The sequence below is a fragment of the Cryptomeria japonica genome, chromosome 4 (assembly GCF_030272615.1).
Source record: "Cryptomeria japonica chromosome 4, Sugi_1.0, whole genome shotgun sequence".
Lineage (NCBI taxonomy): Eukaryota > Viridiplantae > Streptophyta > Pinopsida > Cupressales > Cupressaceae > Cryptomeria > Cryptomeria japonica.
In genome coordinates, this window is record NC_081408.1 from 37,830,538 (window position 1) to 37,848,967 (window position 18,430).

An 18,430-nucleotide genomic window follows, 5' to 3' on the forward strand; every position below is an offset into this window, starting at 1 on the left:
ATCTATCACTTCATTTCATTTCGCCATCATTTTTGCCCAATTGCAGGTACTTGTATATTGTACTTTATTTTAATTTTGCATTTATTAGTTCATTATGACTTTAATCCTGTTTTAATCCGCTTCAAACCCGACATCTTATTGGCCTGTGTGGACACGAGCTAGGTTAAGTTTGGGGGGGGGTACTTTATGGTCCTTTTTCACAGTAAGATCTATTATATCGAACTGATTTCCTAACTGACATTACTTATGATGATTATTATTTCACACGAGTGAATAATAAGTTCTGCCGCCTAATTTTAGATATGTAAATTTTAGCCTTTTGGAATCTTTCAAACATTTTGTTGAAGCTACGGAAGTATTAGAGTAGAAAGATGGGAGGTGATCTGATTCGCCATGAACCGACTGTACATGAAGGTTTGTTGCAGGATGTTGTCTGTGTGCACTATTTCCAAAACCACGGCTGGCTGGAGTATTTCTTGAAGATTAGGGATTTCAATGATGAAATAGCTGTGAAATTTATGCATTCTTTTGACAAAGGAGAAGCCACAGTTAAGGGGTTGAGGGTAATTGCTATAGAGCAGAGAATAGCAGAGGTCACAGGTTTGCTGCAGGAAGGAGAACTCTTTCCAGAATCGAAATATGCAAGGAGTGCCACGACAGAGTTCACAATTCCTACATACAGACCCTTAATGGTAGATAGGCAAGGAACTAGAAGGGTTTCTTTGCTAGCACACTGGCCTCAAGTAGCTCTGTATATCATGAAATATATCACCTGTGAAGGATGGTATTCAAATCTCCACTCGCCTCACTTCAAGCTACTCAGTCATCTGCGTCATAACCGGTGAGTTAATGTCCCAAATTTCTTGTATCATCTCATTTCTATAAGTGCTAAGGAGACTAAAAAATATGGCAATCACTCTATTAGCCATCACAGACTGGTGAAGTTGCTGGTACAATGGTCCTGAAGAGATGTTTCACAGATGGAATGGGGTGTGTTTGAAGATATTTTGCAATTTAGGGTAGATGAAGCCCCTGTTGAAGATAATCCTCCGGTTCAAGAAGGGATGTCTTCAAAAGATCTTTCCAGTGAAGATGAGGGTTTGTTAGTTACTGAAGGAGCTACAATAATTTTAGAAGAAAATATTGAAGCAGGGCTAACTGAAGGACAACCCTCTACCTCTCTTCAAGGAGGTTCACCTATTTTGCAGAGGGAAGGAAAAGAATTAGAAAAGGAGGAGTCAGGTGAAGAATTTGTTGTTCGACCGCAGGAAGTGCATATTCCTCCCGCAACCAAGAAGCGTCGGACAAAAACAAGAACTCCTACGTCTGTTTCAAAAGTTTATGTTAGGAGAACAAGGACACAGAAAACTCAACCAGTGAGTAAGCCAGTAGAGGTCATTGCAGTAGACACTTCAGAAGAAGAAAATGCTACAAATAAGGAAATGCAAGAAAACCCTACAGAAAATGAAATTCAAGAAAATCCTGCAGGTGAAAAAATCCAAGAAGCAATTCAGGAAGAAATTTTAATTGATAAGCTTGCAAATCTAGTTTCAGTGGCATTGCAATCTGAGGAGATAATTGATGATGTTGCACAACAATCTGAAGAAAACATGGGAAATATGCCAATCCAGAATGAGGAAGTTATTGAAGAAATTCCACGGTCTAAGGTAGGACCCATAAAAACTCCTTCATCCCTAACTAGCTTGTCAATTGCTTTAACATTCTTTAGGCAATGGGAAATAGAGAAGGATAGGTTGCAAGGAATAATTAATAAGCAGCAAAAAGAGATTGAGAAGAAAGACAATAGAATTAAAGAATTGGAGACTAAGGTAGAAGAAATCTATAGTATGGTTCCTGAGATAATGCAGTGTAGAGCTCCCCCAAGAATTTATCCACTGCACTTGAAAGAACAGTATCTGAATTTTAGATTAAACCGCATAGTAAGGGACCTTAGCCCATCCTTGGAAACACCTGAGGAATTCTATCATGCTTTTCAAACCTCCCCACATTCTGTAAAGAACCTGTTATGTGAATTATATTTACATAATTATGCTGTGCCCCAAGATAGAGAATAGAATCCTTTGTTATACATTGGGGATATTCATCTCAGAGCTCTAATATCATGGATAGAAAATGAAATGATTATAGGACCATAAGCTAGGGAGTTTGAAAAACTGGAACTTGACTGTCCATTGCCATTGAGGAGGGAAGCAAAAGAACCCAGAGTTTGGTATTATGACTGGCAAAAGTTATTAATAAGAGATGATGTTAGAAAGATAGTACTTCCAATTAGAGAGGAAGTATATCAAACGTTTGAGCAATTAGTCCAAACCCACAGGACAATAGCACTAGAGGGACTAACTCAACGCTGGAATCATCTACCAGATCATCTAAAACTGGGAGAACCCTATTCATTGTAGAATTTTCATGCATCTATACAAAGAGCATCCAAATATATACAGCTAGGAAGGGAGAAATCCAATAATTGGTTACCATTAATCTTTCAGCCTCCTATCCTAATGTGGCCACTTTTGGCATGCCAACCAACAAAACAAAATTATGATGTGAATGTTGAAGAAACAACTAGATGGTCCAGGTTGGAGAAAATGAAGAGATTTTACTGGAGTTTGCCTTCCAAGGGAACCGAACAGAACACTGTGGGTGATTTCAGAGTCTCAACAAAAGTTAGAAATTTTCCTTTTGCTGTAGAAGCAACAAACCCTTAGAGTTGGGGGGCATGATAAGTCGGTGTATTGACATGTTTGTATCAGGACTTTTAGGTTTTTGATATCTTTTGGGTTGCATTATGATAGTAAAATATTGTGCATTGACTATATGTAATCCATGTTTTAAAAACCGAACTTAAGAAATCATGTTTGAACCTTGCCAATTTCTTCCTGCAACCATGCCAATTTATTCCTGCAGCCAAATGGTTTGTCTCTATGATATGCAGGTTATTTAGGATGATTTCATATGTGAGTTAATAAATGTATTAGTTAAAGTAAGATACATATGCGTGTCCTTGTATTCTATTTCTATTTTAGTGCAGGTAATAATTGATGCTGCAGTGAAGAATTCTCTTCCGTGCCTAAGGACTGGAGAATCACACCAGAGAGCTGGAGGTCAAATTGAAGGAGATTCAAGCGAACGCAATCTAAGGCATAATCAGAGTAGTTGTACTTCACCACAGGAGTTTAACTCCAGTACATGTTTAATTTGTAAAATATTTCTTTGGCATGCAAAGGACTGTGGTTCGGTTACAGATCCACAGTTCCTATAGCCAAGCTCTCTGTTATCTCCTTCGTCTAGTAGTGATCCGCCTTTTCTTCTGGGCGTAATTGTAGTTATCCGTTGTAGTTTGTCTTTTCTATTTAATAAGCTCTCCCTTTGTTTCTGAGTGTTAGACAGAATGGAAAAGGATTGAGCAGTTTTTGTCACGTATTCTAGATTTTCATCTTTTGGATATGTAATTATCTTTCAGGAAGAAATGAATAAAAACATGTTATTTTGATCTGTTAAGAGTTCTTTATTGAGAGTTTGATATCACTCATCTAAGGGGGTCCACTTGGCGAGTGATCCCGTGTTTATGATTATTGAAGTTAGTATTTACTTAGTTGCAGTAGAAGTTCATGACTGGGTTGTTCCTGCAGCCATTGGAAATAGATCCTTTGACTGTTCCTGCAGCCAAGGTAGAATGGTGTTATTCCTATTATTTCCATTAATTCATTTCAGTAGAATTTTGAAAAAGCTTTCATTTAGTCTTTCTGATTTTTATTCCTACCTTTCTTCCAGTAATTGAGAATAATCATTCAAGGAGCTTAGTGCATATATCTTGCAGACCCATTTCAAGTTTTACGTTCCTGGATTGACAACTAAATGAACACCAACCATGAGAATAGTAAACTCTACCATATGAATATCCAAACTTCAGATTGAGATTTGAATTAGAGGTATTATTGTTATTAATGTTGGGGGTAAACACCCACAATACTTCTGTAAGCCGTCTCATCAACTAAATTAGCACCATCATCTCTACACAACACAACTCCATGAGCACTTGGAGTGGAGGCAGGGTTACAATCAGTCATATCAAATTTATTTAGCATATCCTGTGCATACTTTGTTTGACAAATGAAAATCTCTTCCTTACTTTGATAAACCTCCATTCCTAGAAAATATTTTATGAGACCAAGATATTTCATGTCAAATTCATTCATCATAGCAGCTTTGAATTTATCTTTCATCTTAAAACTACTACGCATATACAATAGATCATCAACCTACAAACTTATGATTAGAATATTAGTACCTTCTTGTTTGTAGTAAAGGGTAGGATCACTCTTACTTCTTTGGAAGCCATTCTCTTGAAAGTATCCATCAATCCTGGCATACCACACTCTTAGTGTTTTATTGAGGCCATACAAATCCTTCTTCAACCTATAGACATGATGATCTTTTCCATCCACTTCAAAACCTTGTGACTGCTCCACATATACTTCCTCTTCTAATTAAGTACCCATTCAAGAAGGCACTTTTCACGTCCATATGATGTATGCTCCACTTCTTCTGAGCTTCTATTGAAATCAATATTCTTACGGTCTCTAGTCTTTCTACTGGTGCAAATGTCTCTTCATAATCAATTCCATACTTATGTGTGAAGGCTTTAGCAACTAATCTTGCCTTGTGTCTTTCAACACTCCCATCATTGTTAAAATTGGTCTTGTAGACCCATTTGGTGCCAATCTTTTTTTTGTAATGTGAAAGTTTTGTCAACTCCCAAGTGTCATTCTTGTGAATGGAATCCATCTCTTCTTCCATGGATTGCACCCAAACCTCGTTACTACATGCATCTTCTCAGCTTTGGCTAATAAAGTAAAATTCACCATCTCACCTATTGGGTTTTCTTCATGTACTTGATTTGCACTCCTCTGATAGATATCACTCAATCTCCTTACCTTCCTTGTATAACTTGGAGAAGAAGCTGGACTTTAACTTGGTACTGAAGAACTTGATGAAGGGCTGCTTGGTGGAGTTAAACCACTGGATATAGAAACATTAGTTGGCTGCTCATGATCAATATCAACAATTATATCATCATTCAAAACATATTTTGGCTTCTCAACATGGCCTTTTTCATGATCATAAACTCTCCCTTCATCAAAAATTACATCTCTTGAGACAATAAGCTTATTAGTGATAGGATTAATATACAATCTATAAGCCTTGATTTTCTTACTATACCCTATAAAAATACATGACTAACTCTTTGCATCTAACTTCTATCTATTCTAATCAGGTACATGCACATAAGCCAAACAACCAAAAACTTTGAAATGATTAACATTAGGCCTTTTTTCATACCAAGCTTCATAAGGAGTCATCTTTTCTAGTGCACTGGTGGGGCTACAGTTGAGGATGTACACTGGTGTAGCAACTGCATCTCCCCAGTAAGAATTTCTCAATCCCTTGGTTTGTAATATGCACCTTTCCATTTCAACCATAGTACGATTCTTCCTTTCAACTACTCCATTTTGTTGAGGTGTGTATGCAATAGTAAGTTTCCTCCTGATGCCATTCATATCACAATAACTCTGGAAAGCCTTTGAACAAAATTCTCCTCCACGGTTAGTCCTCAAACATTTGATCTTGCACCCTTTCTCATTTTCTATGAGGGCTTTGAACTTCTTGAATGTATCCAGGGCTTTATCTTTGGCCTTCAAAAAATATACCCAACAATTTCGTGAGTAATCATCAATAAAAGTGATGACTCATCCAAACTCTTAGTCTGCATAGGACCACATATGTTTGAACGAACAAGCTGAAGTGGGTGATGGGCCCTCCATGCATTGCCCTTTGGAAAATTTTCCCTTGCATTCTTTCCTTTAGCACATCCTTCACAAACCTCCTTATGCTTGTCTACCTTGGGCAAACCAGAAACTAATGCATGCGAGGTTAGAAACTTCAAACTATGAAAATTTAAATGCCCATACCTGAGATGCCATAACCAACTTGAATCCTCATAAGCCATATTTGCAAGGTTGCTGTTATGTTCACCAAACCTCAAAGGGAACATCCTATTTCTTGTCATAGGCAAAACAATGATCACCCTATTGCCCTTATTCTTATCATAGATAGTGCATGTCTTATTCTCAAAGACTACTTTATAATTTTTCTCACATAGCTGCCCAACAAGTAATAAATTGTGCTTCAATTTTGGAGTATAATAAATATCATGAATACTCTTTATACATTCTTTTGTTTGGACCTCCATAGCTCCTTTGGCAACAGCCTCCAACGATTTATCATCACCAAGATGGATCTTGGATTTGAAACTTCCATCCTTTGTTGAAAACAACTTCTCATTCCTTGTCATATGGTTAGAGCATCCAAAATCTAGGTACCAAACATCTTTACTAGTATTTTCACCCTTGACATAAGACAAAAATAAGTGATTAGAAGGATTCTCATTACTTTCTTGAGCATAGTTAGCACTTTTACCTTCTTTCAATTTGCTTTCTCTTTCAAAGTGGCCATACCTGTTACAATGGTAACATTGAACATTTTTCTTATCAAACCTGCCTCTACCTCTTCCTCTAGAACCACCTCTTCCTCTTGAACCACATTTGCCTCTACCTCTTGAAGAATTTTGGCTTTTCTCTTTACCTTGGCCTTGATTTATTTTGGCACTACTACTATTTGCATCTTCATTTTTTGTGATTTGCAATTTAGAGGAAAACTCTTTCTCTATACCTTCAAAAGAATCTTTCAATCTTTCTTCATGAGACATCAAGGATCCAACCAATTGATCAAACCGTAGTTTTGTCAAATCCTTGCTTTCTTCTATGATTATGGCAACGTAATTCCATCTAGGTGTCAAAGATCTCAATACCTTTTTTTATCAGAACTTTATTACTTATAGTTTCCCCAAGTGTAGCCATTTTATTGACCACATCTTTGACTCTGACACAATAATCACTTATACTTTCAGCTTCTTGCATCTTCAAATTATCGAACTCTCACTTCAATGTCTAAAGCTTGACTACCTTAACTTGATCACTACCCTGGTAAGCTTCTTGTAGAGTCTTGCACACATCCTTGGCATTTGTTGCTCCTTATATTCTTGGAAATAAGCTCTTATCAAGAGCTATCCGAATGTGAAACAAATCTTGAGCATTCTTCTTCCTTGCTTCCTTCCTTGTTGTTCTTTCATTGGCTGTAAGGGCATTCCAATCAGTTGGCTCCTCATAACCTGATTCAATAATCTCCCACAAATATTTTCCAATAAAAAAGGTCAGTATCTTAATGCACCAATAATCATAATCATTCCCATCAAATTGTGGAATGCGCATAAGGTTAGAATTCGACATGATTAACTTTGGTGAAATTCCAACAATAAAACTTTAACCCAAAACAAGTTTACTTGCTCTGATACTACTTGTAGAATCTGAAACTACTTTGTCTCCTCTGAGCCAACTGATTAATCAAATAAAATAGAAAATAAAATACTATAACAATAATAATCAAATTGCAGAAATATAACAAACACAAATCAGAATAAAAACACAGTGGCTTGTTTTTTGAACATCACACAAATTCTCTATTACTGCTTGATAAAAAAGAATACAAAGATTCCCTATAAATAGAGTTTTCCAGCTTCACTAAGAAAAGAATTCAAAGTCTCTAAAAATAGACCATATAGTACTAAGGATAGAGCATTCTATGCATGCATTTATTTGGTGGAAAAAAAAATCAGACAAAAAATCTAAAATAAACACTACATGCTAAAAACTAAATCAAGAAACTAAACCAACTACGAGCATGCATTCTTGGGTGCATACAAACAGTCTTAAAATAAACTCCAAACTAAATCTAACTAATAGTATGCACAACATGCTTTATTTTCAAGAATGTAAAAAACTAAAAAACTAAGAATAGCCTAAATCTATTCGAATCCTTTGACGGTGCATGACTATGCTTTTATTGGTGCATGATGGTGTATGCATGCTGGAGCTTCCTAACTGAATAACAACATCACTTAAATTCAAGTCCATTGCTCTCAAAGCTACTTTTTTCCTACATATTCTAGACATAATTGCCCAGGCTTTAGGCTCTCTTACCCTAGAGGAAATTGCTTCCCATATTTCGGCTTCCACGGAAAGCCCCCCTCACATAGAATATCTGTTTTGTCTTCTGAGATTTCTATCCTCCCATCAAGTCTTTCTTGAGATCCCACGCTAGGAGGACTTCAAGAAATGTAGATATGGCCTCAAAAGGCCTTTCTAAATTGCTTGTTAAGGAAACAAGTGAAGGTGGTGGTGTCCATTAGAAGTTCTGTTCCATTTTTGTTGAGATCCATAAACAATATTACCATGCCTGGATGGCTGCATCTGCATGATTTTGTCTTAGAAGGTGGCAGCACCTTCGATAAGGTTTTTCATAAGAGTGTCATGGCGTCCGTTGTGAAGATTTATGAGCAAGGGTTTAAGAAGATAACTTCTTTAGTTGATGTTGCTGGAGGTGTGGGATCTACCTTGTCTATCATTGTCTAGAATTACAAACACATTAGAGGATTTGATTTTGACTTTCCTCATGTCATTGCTTTTGCACTTCCTATTGTTGGTAATATTGATTCTTTCTATAGTTATTAACATAATATGCGAAGAGCAATTCCTTTTTTTTAAAGATATTATTAGATATTATTATGAACACTTTTTAAATTATTATTACAATGTCTTCTACATTTCAATGATAGCAAGTTAATATGGTTTTGCTTGTAATATTGTAGGAGTAGAGCATGTGATTGGTAACATGTTTGAATATATTCCACCAACTGATGCAGTTTTCATCAAGGTATATAATCTTATGTAATATTTTTTCAAAATTTATATATTTCAATAGTAAATTAAGTTGATTGAAAAATATTATTGCAGTGGATTTTGCATGATTGAGATGATGATGATGATGATTGTGTAAGAGTGTTGAAAAAGTGCTATGAAGCCATACCAAAAAATGGAAAAGTTATAATTGTGGATGCACTAATTGCTGAAAGGAAAAAAGTCATAGATGAGGAAGAGAAATGTCTTAGGGGCGTGTGATTGACATTTGATGTGGAAATGGTGGTATTTAGTATTGGTGGAAAGGAGAGATGAGAGATGGAATTCAAACAAATTTTTAGCAAAGCATAATTCAAAAGCTACATTATCTTCAAATTGCCATCAATTCAATCCATTATTGAGGTTTCCAAATTCTAATTCAGTGAAATAGCAACTGATTGAGAATCACGCGAACATAATTTTTCTATAATTATATTATCACAAAGATATTAGATGCATATGTATGTTCCACGTACTTTTCTATGTTTATTATATAAAAAAAATATGATCATTACTTAAAGCAAGGACAATTGCATGCCTATTTTTAGAGTATATAATTTGTAGTTCTAGAGCTTTCTAAAATGGTTCAAATTCAAACCATCATGATTGAGTTGATCTTTTGTTCTTCTCACTCTTTTTGCATTATAATTTATGTTTTATGGGTTATTTTTAGCCTTTGGATTTTATGAGATTGATCTTTGTTTTTATATGATAGTTTTATTGATATATTTTATACTAAATTTATATAAAGTTCAAAGATCCTTTCAAATCCAGCTTTAATCATTTATAAAGAAAGTCATATATATATAGAGAGAGAGAAATATAATATTATAATAAATTGATATTTTTTAAATAATTTAAAAATAAAATAAAATAATGATAGCAATATAATATTGCAAAATTATCTATCATAGTGATTCTATATGACTATTTAAACCTTGCTTAAAAATAAAAAACTGGTTGAGTAAAAGAAAGAAAGAAATGTCAATTTAGCTTTCTGTGAAAAGAAAAGATGGAGTAGAGACCGCTGAACTTAGAGGTTGTTCGCAGAGATTTTAGAGGGGATTTTAGTAGGAATTTTGGTTTGGAAATTTGATCGCATCAAATCATAAGAGAGAAATCACGTCATACCCATAGGTGGACAATGTCAAACTTCCACAACCACAAAATGCTTCCCTCAGTTTCATATTTCATCATGTTGATGACCAACAGAGTCTTTAGGCTTTTTTTCATCAAATTCAAAATGGAGGGAAACTTAAAGAGGAACTAGGTGGCAGAAACGGGAGATACAACCAGAAAAACCCCAAGTAGTGGGCAGATCTTGAATATCTAAGATTTGGGTTCCAAAGCAATCGATGCTAAAATTTTGAAGGGAGAATTCATGTATTGAATTAATTGAACCAATGAAAGTAGATTTTCGGAGGAAGAATGTGTCAAACTCTTCAGATTTTTTTTTGCCAGACTAAAGTCTTCGGCTGCAAGTCTAGGATCTAAGAAAGAAAGCCTTGATTGGTAAGTTTTATAATACAATTCCTTCTAAAGAAGTATTGATCAATCAAGTTGATATGTTCTACTTAAAATAGGAAAATAGGATTTTTTATGGTAATATTTTATTCTACGGAGTTTAGAAATGTAGTTATGGAAAGAAAAGACTATTTTCAATGTATTTAGTTTATATTTCCAGCCTCGGATCCCTTATATCCCTTATTTTGATTCTATTTCGGTTCAAATCATTTTTTTTTGTTGGATACAATTCTTTTTTTCACTTTCAAATATAAAGACTTAAAGATAATAGAAATTATTGGAAAAAAATGAGGTCTTTTATCAAACATGATATACCTACTTTCAAAGATCCAAAAAAGACATGTTAGGTTTTGTATTTTGGCAAATACAATCAACCTTCTATCAAAGAAGATTGATTTTGCTTCTAGTAATGGGGTATGGAATCAAAGGTCTTTGTTGTAGGTCTTGAATTTCTATATTTTTATCGTCACCATTATGGACACCTTTCCAATTTATGCTCTAACTAGATCAATAACTCAAATGATGTAATAGGAGTTCTTTATAAAATAAAAAATGATTTAAGGAGAAAGATGATAAAAGTAGTAAGCATGAGCAAGGTATCTATTCAAAAGAGGGAATTAATTTTTATCAAGCTCTTTGGGTGTGTGAGGGTCTCAAAGATGAAAGTTTGAAGCTAGATAATCAACTGTGAAATATAGAATCTAAATGTTACTTTACTTATATTCCTCTATAATTAGATACATATGTTATTATATTTACATTTATCTCAAGTTTATCATTTTTATTCATGATTCATTTATCAAAATTGACCTTTTTCAGTCTTAAAACTTATAAAATTTTGAGAAACATTAAATTCAAATATAGTATGAAAAAAATCATTTAATCAATTAAAACTTGATGAGAATTGTAGGAAACCAATGAACACATTAAAAACCATCTCTGGAAAATGTGAAAAAGTTATGAATAAAAGTGGAAATAGAAGACCTGTTAGAAAGTATTTAAAAGGTTCTATATATTTCACAATATTTGATTCAAAGTTTTGCATGTGATACTTAAGGAAATGGCTGTTATCCATATAAAACAGTACAATTGTAAAGACACAAATTCAGGGGATCTTTTGACAACATTGAAAATGCAGATTAAGAGGATCGAACCAATAGAAATGATATACAATTCTGTTATGATTTACAAATTTTGAGTTTTCAATCAAGTACTGTTTTGTATGAAGAATATATGATTCCCATATTTAAAACTAATATTCTCTAGATATTTTACCATAAACATTTTAAAAAAATATTTCAAATGATAAAAGAACAATGAAAAAATAAATGTTTTACAAATAAAAATACAGTCAAAAAGAACTAAATACCATCAAAGGTGCATTAAAAACATGACTGCAAAATAAATTAGTTGATTGACAGTTGAGTCATTATTACTGGAGGTCATGGCTCTACCTTGTTCATTATTGTAGAACATTACAAACACATTAAAGAAATTAATTTTAATCTCCCTCATGTAATTGGGCTTTTGTTGTTGATGAGTATTAATATTAGTCTATTAGTTCGTTTTTAGGATAAACAGTTTTATTGAAGAGTATTCATTTTTTTAGTTCTTAGTTTTTCTATTTTTTTTTTAATGAGTAAGTTTTAGTATTATAAAAAATAATAGTTATATTTAATAAAAAATTTGGGTGGATATAAAATCATACTATAATAGTCATTTTTAGTTTGGTCTTCAATATATAACTTTCATGCAACGAGTTAATTTGTAAGAGTAGAGCAGATGGATATATTTGAGCACATTCTCCCAGTTGATGTAGTTTTTATAAGGTATATTTGATCTTATTTAATATATCTTAAAAATTCATAATATATTATATCAAATCAATCTCTTCTTCAAAAATAGATTATATATTTATTTATTTTTTTTATTTCATTCTATTTTGAGATCACATAAAACATGTGTTTCCGAGTTGACTCTTTATATCTATGGTGATTTAGTCATTATTACTTACATTTATTTAATCTATATATTTTATGGTCATTTTATTTTCTTTCACTATCAAAATAATATTTAAAATTTAGATATAAATAGATTTAAAATACTTCAAAATAACTTAGACAGACTTAAAAAGTTGAAATATCAAAACATGAAAGGTTAAATTTGTATTAAAAAAATATATGTTTGTGATATTAAAGTCAGTAAAACAAGAATAACAACCTCTTAATAAATGTTAATAGATTCAATTATGATATTATTGTCTACAAATCAGTTGGTGTAAATTTCTCTAATCTTATAGATATATTGAAAACATTGCTAAAAAATATTTATTTTATTTTTATTCTATTGATCGAGCAAAAAAGAATTATAAAAGAAATAAATAAGAATCTAAAAATAAAATTGAACATAAAAAAAAACTAACTCAATATGCTTTCTTCTAAAAAGCAGAGAATATTGATTTCGTATTGATTTGAGAAAAACCTCTCAACCAGTGTCCCAAAAATATGTCACCTACAAAGCAATTCATTTTGACATTGTTGATAATAATAGCGATATTTAGCCTTTCCAATAAGAAATTAATGCGACAAAAAAAATCTATTCAAACATTAATGCGACTCTCTCTGATTAACGTAATTTTTGCTTTGTCTGTTGATTCCACTTCGCGTAGTGCAATTTCTTTCTTTAAAAAGAAGGTTAAATATACGGAAAAAACGAAAACCTAAAAACATATGATAGACTCGAAAAAAAATCTGAACAGAATAAAAATAAAACACAATTTTAATTATTATGTTAATCTATATAAAACAATAATTTATTTTCTTATTAACATGGGGAGTAAAAATTAAAAAACGAATATTCAATCTCTTTCAAATTATTCATCAAATCTTTGATACCTCTATATATTTTAATCAGACTGTAACTCCATGGGCAGAAATCAAATTTTTAAATAAGCTACAGGGTGCACATGGTGTGGGGGATCTATAGTACAAGCCTAAAGATGGTATGGGTGCTCTATACTCCAAGAATGGTCTGGCTTTGGCTTCGTCAACTTCACTTCGGTCCACTTCCCTGCTTCTTCTCTCGTTGGTCAAGGCTCATAAAAGTTGAAAAGCGAGCGCCAAAAAGCAGGTCCACTCACAAATATCTTGTCACGCCACACTGTAGCACACTCTACAACCCTAAGCCCATTCGGATATAAGCCTACGCTACCCATCTCCTCCTTAGAAACATCATAATCTCTTACTCTGTCACTTTCAAATATATACAAACGCCCAAATGCATATACACATGGATTGGCTCTCAGAGAGTAACTATTACTACTTGTGACTCTTCAATTCCATACCCTTGTGGTGGGTTCATATACCTGCATGCACTGTGAGTTAATATTATTATTCAACACAAGAAGCTTGCCATTTATAAAAGCAATGTGACATTCACCTAGATGTTCACTCATGGGAGGAAGAGGGGTCCACCGGTCTTCCTCAACGTTATAAACTTAAGCACCAACTATAGGAGAACTCCAGGCTAGCGGTGAAAAGCTATAACTCCTCTACCTTCCTTCCGCCTGCTGAGCGCACGCCTTTTATGTCCTCGTCCAATCCACGAGCAGAATAAATCAGTCTATTAATGGAGTCCAATCAGGTCTGGAATTTGACGGTCACCCGTACTTGTCATATGAATTTTTGATGACGGTTTAGTCATTTTAATGTCTTTCATTTGACGTTTTAAGAAAAATATTAACTGTCAAAAAATATAAAAGTAGAAGATTGAAGCTAAAATCATTGTCTTAATGAGAAGATAATGATGAATTAATAATATATGCAAAAATCTTAAATTTAGTAAATTAATACACTAATATATATTAAATGATAATCAATTAATAATTACTAATCAATTAATAATTACTAATTTAGTAATAATAAACATTAAAATTTTAAAACTATATATGTTATGACAAGTTTCTATAACAATCTTATTAAATATATTTAAAAAATTAAATTGACTAAGTTTCTAAATTGATATATAAAAAAATAGAATATATTATAAAAAAACATATTAAAATATTTTATCAATTATATTCTATCATTTCAATTATGACAAGTTTCTAAATTCATATGAAAAAATAGAACTATTCTAAAAAATCATATTAAAATATTATAAAATTAGAAACAACTACATCCTTCCATATTCTAAATGAATTTGTATTTTTATAATAAATATTTTAAACTAATATATATATTATTTACTATATTTTTTTACGGTTTATTTATAATTTCATCCATACGGTTTTAGAAAAAAATAGCATGTCAATGCATACGTTCTACTAATTTTTTAAGCTGTCAAATACGGTTCAAAATTGAAAAAACGGCCATTTTGCCTGTCAAATTCCAGACCTGAGTCCAATCCACCAGAGTAAATCAGTCCATTAATGGAGTCCACTGCGCAGGAGAAAAGCCATCGACCCACCAACATGTTTGTGCCTCGCTGCCATCTGCAAGAACACAAATTATATACAAAAGTGGCTCCCTCTTTTTCCCCATCGACAAGCCCCATCACGAACAATCTGTGACCAAAGGAGACACAACGACAGGAATAACATGCAAAATCAGTGGGGACGCGAGGGAGCCTTCCACAATAGCTGGTAGGGGGGTGGTACATACTTACTATGCACTCAGATGGGCTGCATAACTTGGGTAACGACTCAACTATGACCAAAAAATCATCCTCTTTGCCAAGCCTCTTTCTATCTTGATAGAAGACAGGATTGCTCATCACATTCCTCCAACTTCTGCACACAGCTCTCAGATTAGGGTGGAAAGTGAATGGCACCCTTTGTAAGCAATCTAAACCAATGTCCTCTGGAAGCCCTGGAAATATCTCAACCTTTCTCTCCAAAAATCTGCGGCAAAACTAGATAAAAAAGTTGAGCAGAAAAGAAAAAATATATAAAACCAAATAAACGGTAAACAAAGCAGACGTAAAGAAACAGAAAAACTCATGTTTTTTAAGATGAAACTCTATGCTTTATAAAGTGAAAACTATTATATCTCCTGTCCACTGGTGGAATTCGAACTAGTTTGTCTATATTTGTCTCTCATAATGACTAAATGCATGTCCTTTGATAACATATGTTAAATATTCAAGCCGAAGGAAATACTCTTTGACTCATTTATCCTATTTTTAGATTATAATATCTAATTTTTGAACCCATAAATATATATTTATAGATATTAATATATATTTTTTATTTGATAAATTTGATTTTTAAGTTACGTTTCATTCAAGTTTGATTTTGTTTTCATTTTTTTAAAACTCATAAAAAACGTATATTTATATATCTTAATTTAATTTTATTAAAAAAATTGAAAAATATATAAATAAATTGACTAGATGCATACATATAGATACTAATTACTTTAGATCAATTTAATGATAAATTATTAGTATAGATGTAAGATATAAGAAAATTAAATGTTAATTTTTCATATAGTAATTTAGAAAACAAAGTCACTTAGCTTTGTGATTAAAGAATGAAAGTAGTTATTATTGTGTTTAAATCCAAATGCCTTGGGATTACAAAGTAATGGGGATAGTTTATAATTGGACTTGTGATTTGAAAAGAGAAGAGATCTAGCCATTTGATAAAGGATGGTAATGATGAGAACCTTAAATGCACACACCACACAATTTCATGTACAACTTGTCTTTAAATGATATCATAAGTTAGTTATATTTTTAGTTGATCTCTATTGTTTTCATTTTCTACCTTATGTTTTAAATGACATGACAAAGAAAAATGAGATATGAGAATTGCTATCTTTGATTTCATTAATATTTTCATACTTCATACTTGCACATGATCTAAAAATTGATACTTTGATATGGAGTGCATAATTTCTTTTCAAAAACTATATATGTTATTATTATTACATATATTTTACCAAGCCTTAATAAAACTTTATAGTCCAAATGCATCAATAAATCTTATATGTTAAAACCCATTCTTCCATCGAATTGATGACATGACATTAGAAACCACATTATAACTATAATGCCATGTTTGCACACAATTTATGAAATTGACTATATAGAAGATACAACCTTAAAAACTTGCAAGGAAAATGAATTAAACATATACCACAACCAATCAAAGTTGGTTTGAATTCTTTATGTGATGTAGGAAGTCAAAATAAAGCATCAAAAGCATTAACATTAGGAAACCACAAACCTAAGTGCAAATGAAATCAATTCCTATCACATTCAATGATAGAATTGAAGATAAGATGTAAGCAAGAAATTCAAACCAAATACAATCTCCTTCAATTGACCTCCATTGTTTCTCTTTCTCCTTCAAATATGTTGTGGAGCTCACCTACAAAGCACAACTCCAAGTGAAAGCAAGATAGCGAAATTGAGAGCGTAAGGATACTCTAAAATGTGGTTGAAAATAAATAAGAAAAGAGCTCAATTTATAAAAAAAATGAGATTGATAGGATGACTAAGATTGAAAAGATTTTTCGTTAGATGAACAGACCTCATTGAGTGCACAACATAGTTGTCATTCGAGGAAGGATGAAGATAGAAGAAAGAAAATAGGAAGATATTATGAGAATAATAATAAAATGTTTAATTATCTTCTCATAAATACCAAATTATCAAGTTGAAAATATTAGAAATATTTTAATAATTAAAAATTATTAAGTATATTCATTCGAAAAGATAAATAGAAGAATTAAAAATAAGTTAAAATATCCTCACAAAAAAAAGATATTTGAAGATGCATACCTCATTTTTAATTTAAAGTAAAATTAATGAGATATAGCAAAAAGATTGATTTTTGAAAATCAAGAAAATATATTAGTTTCCAAATTCAAAAATTAGGAGGATTTTATGAGAAGATTTAATAATTAACAATTATTAAATATCTCCATACAAGAAGATAAAACAAAAGAATAAAAAAATAGAAAAAACAGGAAATATCTTAACATGAGAGGATAAATAAAGATAATTAATATAAACAATATTTCTTAATTATTTCTTCACAAAAAAGATGAATTAATAAATAAAATTTATTAATTATTTTTATTTTGGAGGAAGATAAATATGATAAATTAATAAAAATGATTTATGAATTTATTGCTCATAGTTATGAATTAGTTAATTAAATAAAATGAATTTATTTAATTAATGAGAAAACGAGACAAATAAATAGATTAATAAATTTATTTATTTAGGACTTAGAAGAATTGTTTTTTTTTGTTGATAAAAGTGGATAGAACCACTGAACTATATTAAATTTTAAAAGTTTTTTTATAGTGTCTGGTTCAAAAAGCACTGAAGGGAAAGAACTAGTAAGAAAACCCTTTAGTATTGCTTAAGTAACACAAGCCTATTCTACCCAATACCAAATGCCCATTATTGGCATAGTACATAAAAAAACCCATCCCAATTACATAAGCCACATTAGATATAAAGGAAGGTGCCAATAGAAGCATATAGAAGGAAGATTAAAGTATGATCACTGAAGGATGCACATCCATTGCTGCCAAAAAACACCAGTCTAAACCACCCCTGTCTATGACACACAATTCTCCAACCACTAGTTAGAATGATACCACATAGCAGAAATGAAACCATAATCAGACACCCTGTCAAAATAAACATTGTGATCAAGCATAGCAGAACCCACACCAAAGAAAAGCCACACCAAATAAGGAGGTTGATGAAGACAACAACTATGCCCTTCTTTACTTCAAAAATTCCAAAATTGAGGAAGGGATCTCATCCACACTTACCTCCCGCATATTAGCATCACTGTCAATGGCTAAATTAGCCAAGAAATCTACAATCTTATTCACTTCCCTATAACAGTGGGAAATCAAGAAGGAATAAAAAAGTCCAATTTTTGCAAAATATGATCAAGTATATATTGTAATTGCCAACAATTCGACTTCTTTTTCATGAAACTTTGAATAATAACCATAGAATCATCCTCAATTATCAAGTCCTTAATTCCCAAAGATATAGCCATA

The 18,430-nt window shown here is 32.1% G+C and overlaps 1 pseudogene; it reads left to right on the top strand.

Moving 5' to 3' along the window:
* The first annotated feature begins 371 nt into the window (after positions 1 to 371).
* LOC131874868 (flavone 3'-O-methyltransferase OMT1-like) lies at positions 372 to 9,251 on the top strand (annotated as a pseudogene).
* Positions 9,252 to 18,430: the final 9,179 nt, after the last annotated feature.